Genomic DNA, 10,243 nt, shown 5'->3' with positions numbered 1-10,243 from the left:
TCTCCAAAAAAGGAACTAAAGATGAAAATGAAAAGTGAGTGCTCAAAGAAATTTAAGCTCAAAGAAATTATAGATCCCAATACCTGCAAGCTTTTACACGACGCTTCCATTGGCCACCTCTAACATTGAGTTCTTCCAATGGTTTGATCTGTCTCTTGCGTAATTGAGCACCCAATGGCGTGTCTTTCAAATATTGTAATTTTTTGTTGAACTTTTCAAGTTGTTTTCGAAGGTGTGCATTCTCACTCTCCAATGTGAAATTATTGATTTCTTGAACTGCCAAAATTTCATTCTTCTCTTTAATAGTGTCCTACATCTTACGAATAGTCTGCTGCAAATGATCAAACTCTTTTTGTAACCCAGCACAAACTTTTGCTTTGTCCTCATTTGAAGCTTGCAAAGCTGTTTGTGATCGATGCTGCCAAGTAAAAATTCGCACCTTCTTCAAGTATTTTTATTCTGGCATCTCTATCACTCAAATGTCTTTCAAAGATACTTTGACATTGGTCAAACAGTCTTTTGCAATATCCAAGCAATCCATTTTCACCCTCACACACAAACTTGAAGAAACTTGTCAACCCAAAGAATGATGGAGATTGAGAGGAGGTTGGATCTGGCGGGTAAATACTACCATCCAACCATAGGTCCATATTTTTCTTTCCTTCATTTTGAAGCTCAGTAATGTGGGCTTCGCATGCTGGCCTAGACCAATTTCTCTTACAGCAGGGAGCATAATCGGCTTCTACTTGGAAGTGGATGTCCACCTTTTTCTTCTTTTGTTTCACAGGTTCCATTGCATTGTTCTGTGCTTTAACAACACCAAAAAGTATCATGAACTCACACTTTAACCAAAAGAAACCAAAGATATTACACTTATCTCCCGTGAAGAAGATTGCTTCATTAAAACCAAAAGACAACATCACTAAATAATACCTCCTTGTCTATCAAACAAACTTGTTGGTATCCTGGATGCACCAAAATGTACAGAATACTTGTAAGCACAACCCTCACTTGAAAAAGGTAAGAAATGGGATTGTTATTCATGCACAAGCAGGTATGGCGCATGAAGAACAAATACTTTTCCATCCTTTTTCAAAACTTGCTGCCTTGAGAAGAAGAGAAAATAAAAAACCTCCCTCTCAAAACAATTCAGATTTTGGAGTGGTTGTGGTTGTGGAGTCGGGAAGACAATGAGGGAGACAATGCAAGATGATGGGTTGCAGGGATGAAGTTCGGTTCAAGTTTGGTAAGCAAAGTTGGCTTGGTTACATTCAAAAGTGTAATGAAGAAAGAGAGTGGTGTCTTTTTTCAATAAAATAAGGCACCATAGTAACTATACTTAAGAGGCATTGTTTTGAATTAAAAAACACCCTACATGTCAGTTAATGGAATAAAGAACTCAAAAATGACGCACGTACCCTCCAATATTATATGTGGGTTTATTGGCTTGCTTTGTCCACATCACCATCCCAAGGGATCTCTTACAAGGCCCTTTTTGAGTTCAAATTTTCCCTAATGTGAGTTTCTATTTTCTTTTGATACTAGAATGATGACCTACAACCTTGTTGTCTACTCCAAGTATTGAGTGGGTCACTATCTTGCAATGGTATTAGAGCTCTTGGCTTAGATCTTGTTGTTTTGATTAAGAGATTAATTATTTTTAAATTATTCTTAATTTAATTTTTAGATTATATATTTTTGATCATGATTAGTGAATCATTTTTAGATTACTATTAATTCAAATTTTTAGAATGCATTTTTGATCATGATTAGTGATAATTATTTTTAGATTATTATTAATTTAATTTTCAAAATATTTTTTTGATTATGATTAGTGTTATTCATTTTTGAAATTGATTTTTACATAGTTTTTGGATTTGTTACTTTCTTGATTTAAGAAGATTAGTAATGAAATTTATGTTAATTATTTTTAAATTTAAATTTATTATTATTTTCAGAACCCTAATCTAATTCACTGCTTGATTTCTTAAATTTCTTGATCTTCATGATCTTGATTTTTTGATTTTTGAAATTAGGATTTATAAAATTTTTAGTAACTAATATTAAGTAATTTCTTACATTATCTTTTCTATGGGAGTATACTTTTTCAGTAATTGGTATTAAGTAATTCCTTGCATTATCTTGCTAAGGGAGCATACTTTTTCAAAGATTAGTTCTTAGAGTCTTTATTTCTTTAAGATTGAAATCCTAGATTGCTAAATCTTTGAGTTCTTGAAGGAATATTGTAAGAGGAAGGTTGTGGAGTAGAATCTTGGTGCAGTTTCAAGAAAGTGTAGAATCTTGATACAATTTTAAGAAAGTTCATAGATTGTAGTTGCAGAATACATTGTTGTACGATTTCAAGTGCATAGCTAAAGATTCAAGTGTAAAGTGAAGGAAATTGAAGATCTGTTTCAAGAATCAGTGCAGAATTAAAAATTTAAGTGCAAAAAGCAAGATTGAAGTAAAGTTTCTATCTTTTTGCTGTTTGTTGTAATTCTTGTTGAATTCTTGCAAGAAACATTGAAATATGAAGAAACATATGAAATACCAAGAAAAAGTTGAAGTGCTAAGGTAAAACTGCAGTGATTTGTGAAGATTATCCTCAAATTAGATTATTTACAATCTAATCAAGTGGATTGGTATTAATTTTGAAAGATTAGTGTATAATACATGAGTCCTCATCATTGAGCTTTCGTTAAGCTCTCATTAAAAGAGGGTAAACAGTTGGACATTGGATCTCTCTTGGAGATCGCTTAAGTTATCCACTTATGTTGTGTTGATATACTAGATGATGTACTTGAGAACATAACATCAGAAATCTAAAAAAACAAAGTACAAGATGCAGATGCAATAATCAACAAGTACATATCAAGTGTAGGATGCAAATTATGTGATACAGAATTGGTTTGTTACAAGCTAAAAAGAAGATTCCTATTCAAGATATGCTTTACCCACCAGTAGTGTAACGCTTCTGCGAGTCATTTCAGAGTTTCAGGCCATTTTTTGAGAGTTAAGCTCAACTAATTTGACATTACTAATGTGATTCATTAGTCTTAAATCTTATAAACAACATCAACACTTAGAGGTAAAACACCATATTAGATAATTTCAAAAAAATCCCATTCACATTTGAAAAATGAAATCATTGTGAACTTGTCCAAAATTCTATCAAGACCTCCTCATGTGACATATCATTGGAAAGATCTTAAAGAGTAGAATCTGGATCTATAATCTCTATCAAATTCGGACTTAGCATGTTTAAGATATATCCAAAATTAAATGAAGTGATTGATTCCCAAAATATGAGATTTTTTCTAAACTATCTAATATTGACTTGTAATAAGCATATATTTATGGAAGTTGTTCAAGACCTCATCATCGCCTTGAGGAAGGCTTAGTCTGTCGTCACAGAGGAACACATCTCACTTCCTCAGGAGTAGTGCTCTACTCTCAAATTTCTTTTAAATTGCTGCGTAGTACAAGTAAGAAGCTTGATTAGTATCCGAGAATGAGGAGTATTATTGTAAGCAAACTGGAGACGAAGAATGTACTCATCCCATGAATTAGGTTGTTGGGCGCAACATAGGCTTTGAGTAGATCCAAGATAGTACCGTTATTAATCTCAGTTTGTCCATTCGTTTCTAGATGGAAAACTGTGGAAAAATCTACTTTAGTGCCTAAGTTAGAGAATAGAGTGATCCAAAAATTACTACAAAATCTTGAGACTGTCAGAAAAAATGACTTTTGGCAATCCGTGATGCACAAAGATTTGTTTGATAAACATATTCGTGGCTTTGATAAGTCAAAGTTTTCTTACAAGGTAAGAAATATACTTGCTTACTTAAACGGTCACCTATAGTTCAAATCATATTAGTATGACTCGATGTAATAGGCAAACATGTGATGAAGTCCATGGATATTTGTTCCCAAGTATCATTAGGAATTGGTAAAGGAGGAAGGAGTCCTTGGTTTTACCTTTGTAGCTTTTAATTTTTTGACAAACAAATCATTCAGCCACACAAATTTTGCTACATCTTATTTAAGATAAGGCCAAAAGAGTAGCTGAAACACCTCGATGACCCATATGTGGTGGTTGATGCATTTTCTCGATTATGAATTGTCTGAAAGGTTGTGTAATACACAATCTCTTTTGGAAGAAAAGATAACCATCATGGCGTGAATAATCACTAATAGGGTTCCAATTATTATCTCTAAGCTTAGTCCAAACTTCAGTAAAATTTGGGTCTGTATCATAGGATTCTCTCATAGGACTCAATAATTCACTTTGAATAACAGAAATGTTGTGAACACTAGGACGTTTACTTAAAGCATCTTCCATAACATTATTATGGGTTGAAAACTTTGGTGGATAAATGAAGCCCGTTTGATATGTGGATCAGAGATCAATGGTTGGGTCAATAAGTGACGAATGCTTTGCTGGTCTATTAAGAATTCAGATCCCATTAAATAATGTTTTCAAAGTCTTGAAGCATGAACAACCGCATCTAATTCTTTGTTATATATACTACAATTTCTTTCTACTGGTTTAAGCTTACTACTTTTATAAGCAATGGGATGTCCCATATTTGTGACATTTGTAACATCTGAAGATTTGATTCTTTGGTTCACTATTCGAAGGTTTGTTGTTGTTGTTCTTTTGAGTATCTCCTTTAGTCACATCTTTATCCTTTTGCATCATGGATTTATCAAAAGTACTAGAAGGAAAAGAAGGTTTAGTAGACTTTGTAAAAGATTTATCATGCATCCTGAAATCTCTAGATATAGTCGTTTTACGTTTCTGAATTTAAGGTGAGGTCCATAGTAGTGCTAAGGTCATGTGGATGAAACGTGTTAACGTCAGCCCTAATGTGGTAGACTTAAGTCTAGTAATGAATTTTCTACATTGCTCCGTTTCCTTGACTTTTTCGATTACTTGAATTTGTAAAAGAATATCCCAAATTTTATCAATATAAGCTTAGATATTCTCTTTATCAATCTGGCGTAGAGTGTCCCATCGTTGATGTGCTTTAGCTTTGTACTGAGATGGTAGAAAATATTTCTTTAAGAGTTTTTGTAACTCTTTCCATGTCAAAGATTATGTTTACCTTGTTTGATCACGCTCCACCATAAGGCAACACTTTCGATCAAGTGATGACAATCAAATTTAATTTTATCCTTTTCTGAGAACTTTTTGCCAGAGAAATAATCATCTAGTTGGCTAATGCAATGAGAACTTGTGCATCCTTCTTGTCATCATAATTTTGGAAAGTGAATGCCTTTCGGTTGATTCGTGAGTCTTTCCGAGAATTTGGAGCACGCAAGGTAGCTTTAACAGTGCATCTAACATGATCACTTTCCTCCTCATCTGAGTCGAAAGTATTGGAGAAATCACGTTTGCATTTGGAACATTTCACTTGAGGTCTAATTTACCTCGGAGTTCTTGTTCACTGGCAATTTGTTCTTGAAATGCTAAGATTTATTCTTGCACCGTGGGTGGTACAGCTAAAGTAGCCATTGCAGTTTAATAACGCAAATGAAGATGGAAGATTTAGTTCTTGAATTCATTGGCTAGATACCGTCATCCAATAATTTTACAAAAGTCAATATTTTCTTGATGCCGAAAAATTTAAGAGCAAGAGGCTTCTAATATCTCAAAAAAGAAAAGAGGGCTTTTTTTTGAATTTTTATGTAGAGATAATTTTTTCTTTGAGAAAAATTTTCTTCTTTTCATGAGGTCATAGAAAACCCTTGAGTATAGGCTTTGTAATCTTATGTAAGCTTATTTTTTAAGGTTTTAAAATTTTGGGCTTCAAAGTTTCTAGTATTAAGCCCAAAGCGTACAAAGCCTTAATGATTGTCTCTCTCTTCTATGCGAGCCCAAGGAAAAAGATCATGTCGATTATTTTATAAGCTTTATATTATAAAGCTTTATCTACTTAAAACTTTGTCAAAGCTTTATTAAAAAAGCTTTATAAAGCTTTGGATACAAACGAAATGGCTCTCGGGAAAACCCACGTAGCGCGGCTATGCAACAAGGAGGAAGAAAAATTCAAGTCCGTTAGCCGTCGTCGTGGAGTAGAAAAAAAGTAAATGAAAAAGCCTTGCTGCCGTCCGATTGAAGAGAAGGGGGAGAAGAGATTTTAAGCTTTTTAAGAAAAAGAAATTCAGTCTCACAAAAAAAAGCAATTAAAACTTCTTTCTCCAAAATAGATTTATGGGAGATTATGCACCGTTTATTATGGATTTCTTCTTGTTGGAGTTGTTGCCATATATATAGGTAGTGGTGTGTGTGAACACACTTAGGACCGTCGGGGCACTTTTTTCCTCCTTAGGAGGTTTTTTCTCCGGCTTGTATATACGCTCATCATTCTAGGGCTAACTTATCTTTGTACATTGAAACAATCTAATACACTGTGTGTTGTGTGCATTCTTGCTTCTTCTTCTCCAAGCTTTGTGTGCTTTCCTGCAATCCTAATTCCAACAATTGGTATCAGAGCAGGCATCGCGGCTCCCAGGGCTACGCCGCTAGCACCCTCCGACTCATGTTCTCCGATCGAGGTGAGCTTTCACGAGCGCTTACAAGTTTTCGGCTCCGTTTTTGCATTACAAGTTCTGTACACGTGTTTTTGTCATTTTGTGCAGAAATTCTGACAGTGCAATTTTTTGCAAAACAGGCATACATATTCTATTGTGGACCGTGCTACATAGCACGAGTTGTTTTCTATTCAGTCTTTGCTTCATTACAGGTAGCTTTTGCATTAGTTTGAGTCAGTGGCCATGGCAGATAACAACAATGATGTATTTCGCATGTTGTCTGCTGATGACAAATTGGATGGAGACATCAACTACCCACTTTGGGCATACATGATGCAGCATGTTTTGGTTGTTTGTAAAAAGAGTGTGGAACATTGTGCAGGGTCGGTATGGATGTACGTCCAGGTTCTGTGGATGTAGGATCTGTTGAGGATGTTGCAGGTTCTAGCAGCTCTACTGTTGCTGCTGTTTTACCCACTGCTAAACAAGCTCGTTGGGATGGTAAAGATGCGCAGGCTCATGCCTTGATTGCACTTTTTGTCAAACGTAATATCACGTTTAGCTAAAACAACAAAACATGCTTGGGATATTCTAGCTGGTTTGTATGCAGGTAACGAGGTAAAAATCTCTTACCTGCGTAAAGAGCTAGAATCGAAGGTTATGTAGGAAGATGATGACATGAATGCTTTTTTTTGCTGAGATTAAAGATCTCAAGGAACAGTTGATTTCTGCAGGTGAGATTATTCCTGATCATTCTCTTGTGCAGACTGTTCTTGATGCTTTACCTGAGTCATATCAGACTTTTGCTTCCATGTGGAGACTTGTTACTGAGGATAGACCTGATGTTGTCAAGTATGATACTTTAGTCAACAAGCTCTTGCAAGAAGTGCAGTCCAGGCAAAACAGGGCTAGGCAGCGTGCAGTTGATCAGGCATTTGTTGGCTGCCCAACAGAGAAGAAGACTTGGTAAGGCAACCCCTTCCATTGTTTCTTCTCCTATTAGTAGGTCTGAAACTTCTTCTATTAGTAGGTCTCCTATTAGTAGGTCTGCAACTTCTTCTCCTTCCACAGGTAGCAACAATAGGTTTGAGAAGGCTCTTGATAAAGGCAAGAAAAAGACCAGGTGCAACTATTGTAAGGCAACTGATCATGTCATTAAGAATTGCCCAAAGCTAAAGGCTAAAGAGGCAAAGAAGAAAGAGTCAAATGCAGCCACAATAGTGGATGCTTCTACAAATGTAGATTCTGTAAATGTTGTGCAGGATACAAAATGGCCGTTTAGCGTGTATTGCCAGTATGACCTATTTGTACATGATGCATGTGTGGCAGTTTCTGTTGACTTTGATGTATGGTATTTTGACAGTGGTGCTACAAAGCACATTACCTCGCATCGTGATATGTTCACTTGTCTTGAGGCTGTCTCTAATGGGAATACTGTCACATGTGCCAATAATGCTTCTTACCCAGTGAAGGGCGTTGGTAAAATTATGCTTACTCCTACAAATGGCAGCGCTTTCACACTTTCAGATGCTTACTGCTACAAATGGCAGCGCTTTCACACTTTCAGATGCTTTGTATGTGCTAGGGATAAAGAAGAATCTATTATCTGTCTCTGCGCTTGCTAGACTTGGACTTGTAGTCAAATTTGTGGATGACAGATGTACTGTTCATGATTCGACTTCTGGTGATACGATTATTGCATCTGACACCTTGTTTCGTGGGCTGTATAGGCTCAATTCTTATGACAAGTGTGTGGAAGATTCAGCAAATGCAGTTTCTACGATGAAAAGGCAGTTTCAGATCCAAAACTATGGCATGCTCGTTTTGGTCATCTGAACTTTGCTAGTTATCTGCGTTTGCAGAAATTTGATATGGTTGCTTCATTGCCCCCTCTTGAGGTACCATTGAAACATGTTTGTGAAGGCTGTATTTTGGGCAAAATGCAGCATTCTGCGTTTTCAAAGGATGGTTCTGTGCAGGCCACTCGCAAATTATAACTTGTACATAGTGATGTATGTGGACCTATGCAAACTCCGTCATTTAGTAAGCACTTGTACTTCGTGACTTTCATTGATGATTACTCAAGGCATGTATGGGTATATCCACTGAAGGTAAAGTCCGAAGTGTTTTTGTTCAAACAATTTTTGCTTATGGTTGAAAATGTATCCAATTGTACTGTGGGCACCCTCCGTTCTGATCGAGGGGGGGAGTACATGTCTAAAGAGTTTGATGCATTTCTGGCTAGTCGTGGGATAAAACACCAATGTACAGTGCCGTATACCCCTCATCAGGCAAAATGGTGTTGCAGAGAGGAAAAACAGGTCACTTATGGAGATGGCATGATGTATGGTCAAGAGCCAAGCTTTGCCACATGCGTTTTGGCTTGAGGCTGTCATGTGTGCTGCATATGTACTCAACAGGTGTCCCACTAAGGCCTTGCAGTCTGTTACTCCATACGAAGCTTGGCATGGTAGGAAGCCTTCTATTGGTCACTTGCATGTCTTTGGTTGCTTGGCCTATGCTTTAGTGCCTATGCAACAACGTAGAAAATTGGATGATAAGGCTGTCAAATGCATTTGTGTTGGTTACAGTGTTGAGAGCAAGGGTTACAGATTGTATCATCCGCAGTCAAAGCGTATCTTGATTAGTCGAGATGTTGTTTTTGTGGAAGATGCTATGCAGCCTTTGTTATCATGTACCAAAGAGACAGGTGTGAGCTCACGGGATGTATTTGATACGTTGTTGCCTCTGTTTACAGGTGGGAATTCAAATGTAAGTCCTAATGAAGTAAATATTCAGTCTATGCAGATTTCAAACGACATCATAGATTAGCCTATTTTTGATGCAGATTTACAGGATGTAATTTATGAGGATAGGGCTGAAAATGAGCAAGCTAGAGGTATGCCTAAATGGCTGGTGCAAACCTTGCGTGATAGTAAAATTGATGCACCTATTTCTAGTCGTACTCGTTCAGGTTTTCAGCATGCCTCTTATGCATTAGATTGTTATGCTTTGGCTGTGTCTCGTATGTGTGAAGAGGAAGAACCTCTTTTATTTGATGAGGCACAAAAATCAAAAAATTTGTTGGCTGCAATGCAAAGTGAATATGATGCTATAATGAAGAATGGTACATGGTCTTTGTGTGATTTGCCTATTGGTAAAAAGGTCATTGGATGTAAGTGGGTTTTTAAGTTGAAACGAAAGCCAGATGGCAGTGTTGATCGCTATAAGGCTAGACTTGTTGCAAAGGGTTATGCTCAAGAAAAGGGCATTGATTTTGATGAGACCTTTGCTCCCACTTGTTGTATGACTACCATTCATAGCATTTGTGCATTGGTAGCTCATAATGGTTGGAATGTACATCAATTGGACATAAAGACTGCGTTTTTGAATGGAGATTTGCATGAGAAGGTGTATGTATCGCAGCCTCGTGGTTTTGTTCAAAGAGGGCAGGAAAACAAAGTGTGCAAGTTGAAAAAGGCTTTGTATGGTTTAAAGCAAGCTCCACAAGCTTGGTATGAAAAGATACATGCATATTTGACTACACATGGTTTTCAGAATATTCCAACAGAAAGCACTTTATATGTTAAATGTGTGGATAATGTACATCTAATCATTTCTCTCTATGTCGATGACATGCTGCTCACAGGACCAAATGAGAGTCATATTGCTAAGTTTAAGGCTGATTTGAATGCCCCTTTGAGAT

The sequence above is a fragment of the Cibotium barometz genome, chromosome 27 (assembly GCF_041138505.1).
Source record: "Cibotium barometz isolate CiBa-2024 chromosome 27, ASM4113850v1, whole genome shotgun sequence".
NCBI classification, from domain to species: Eukaryota; Viridiplantae; Streptophyta; class Polypodiopsida; order Cyatheales; family Cibotiaceae; genus Cibotium; species Cibotium barometz.
This window is presented reverse-complemented; position numbering follows the sequence as displayed.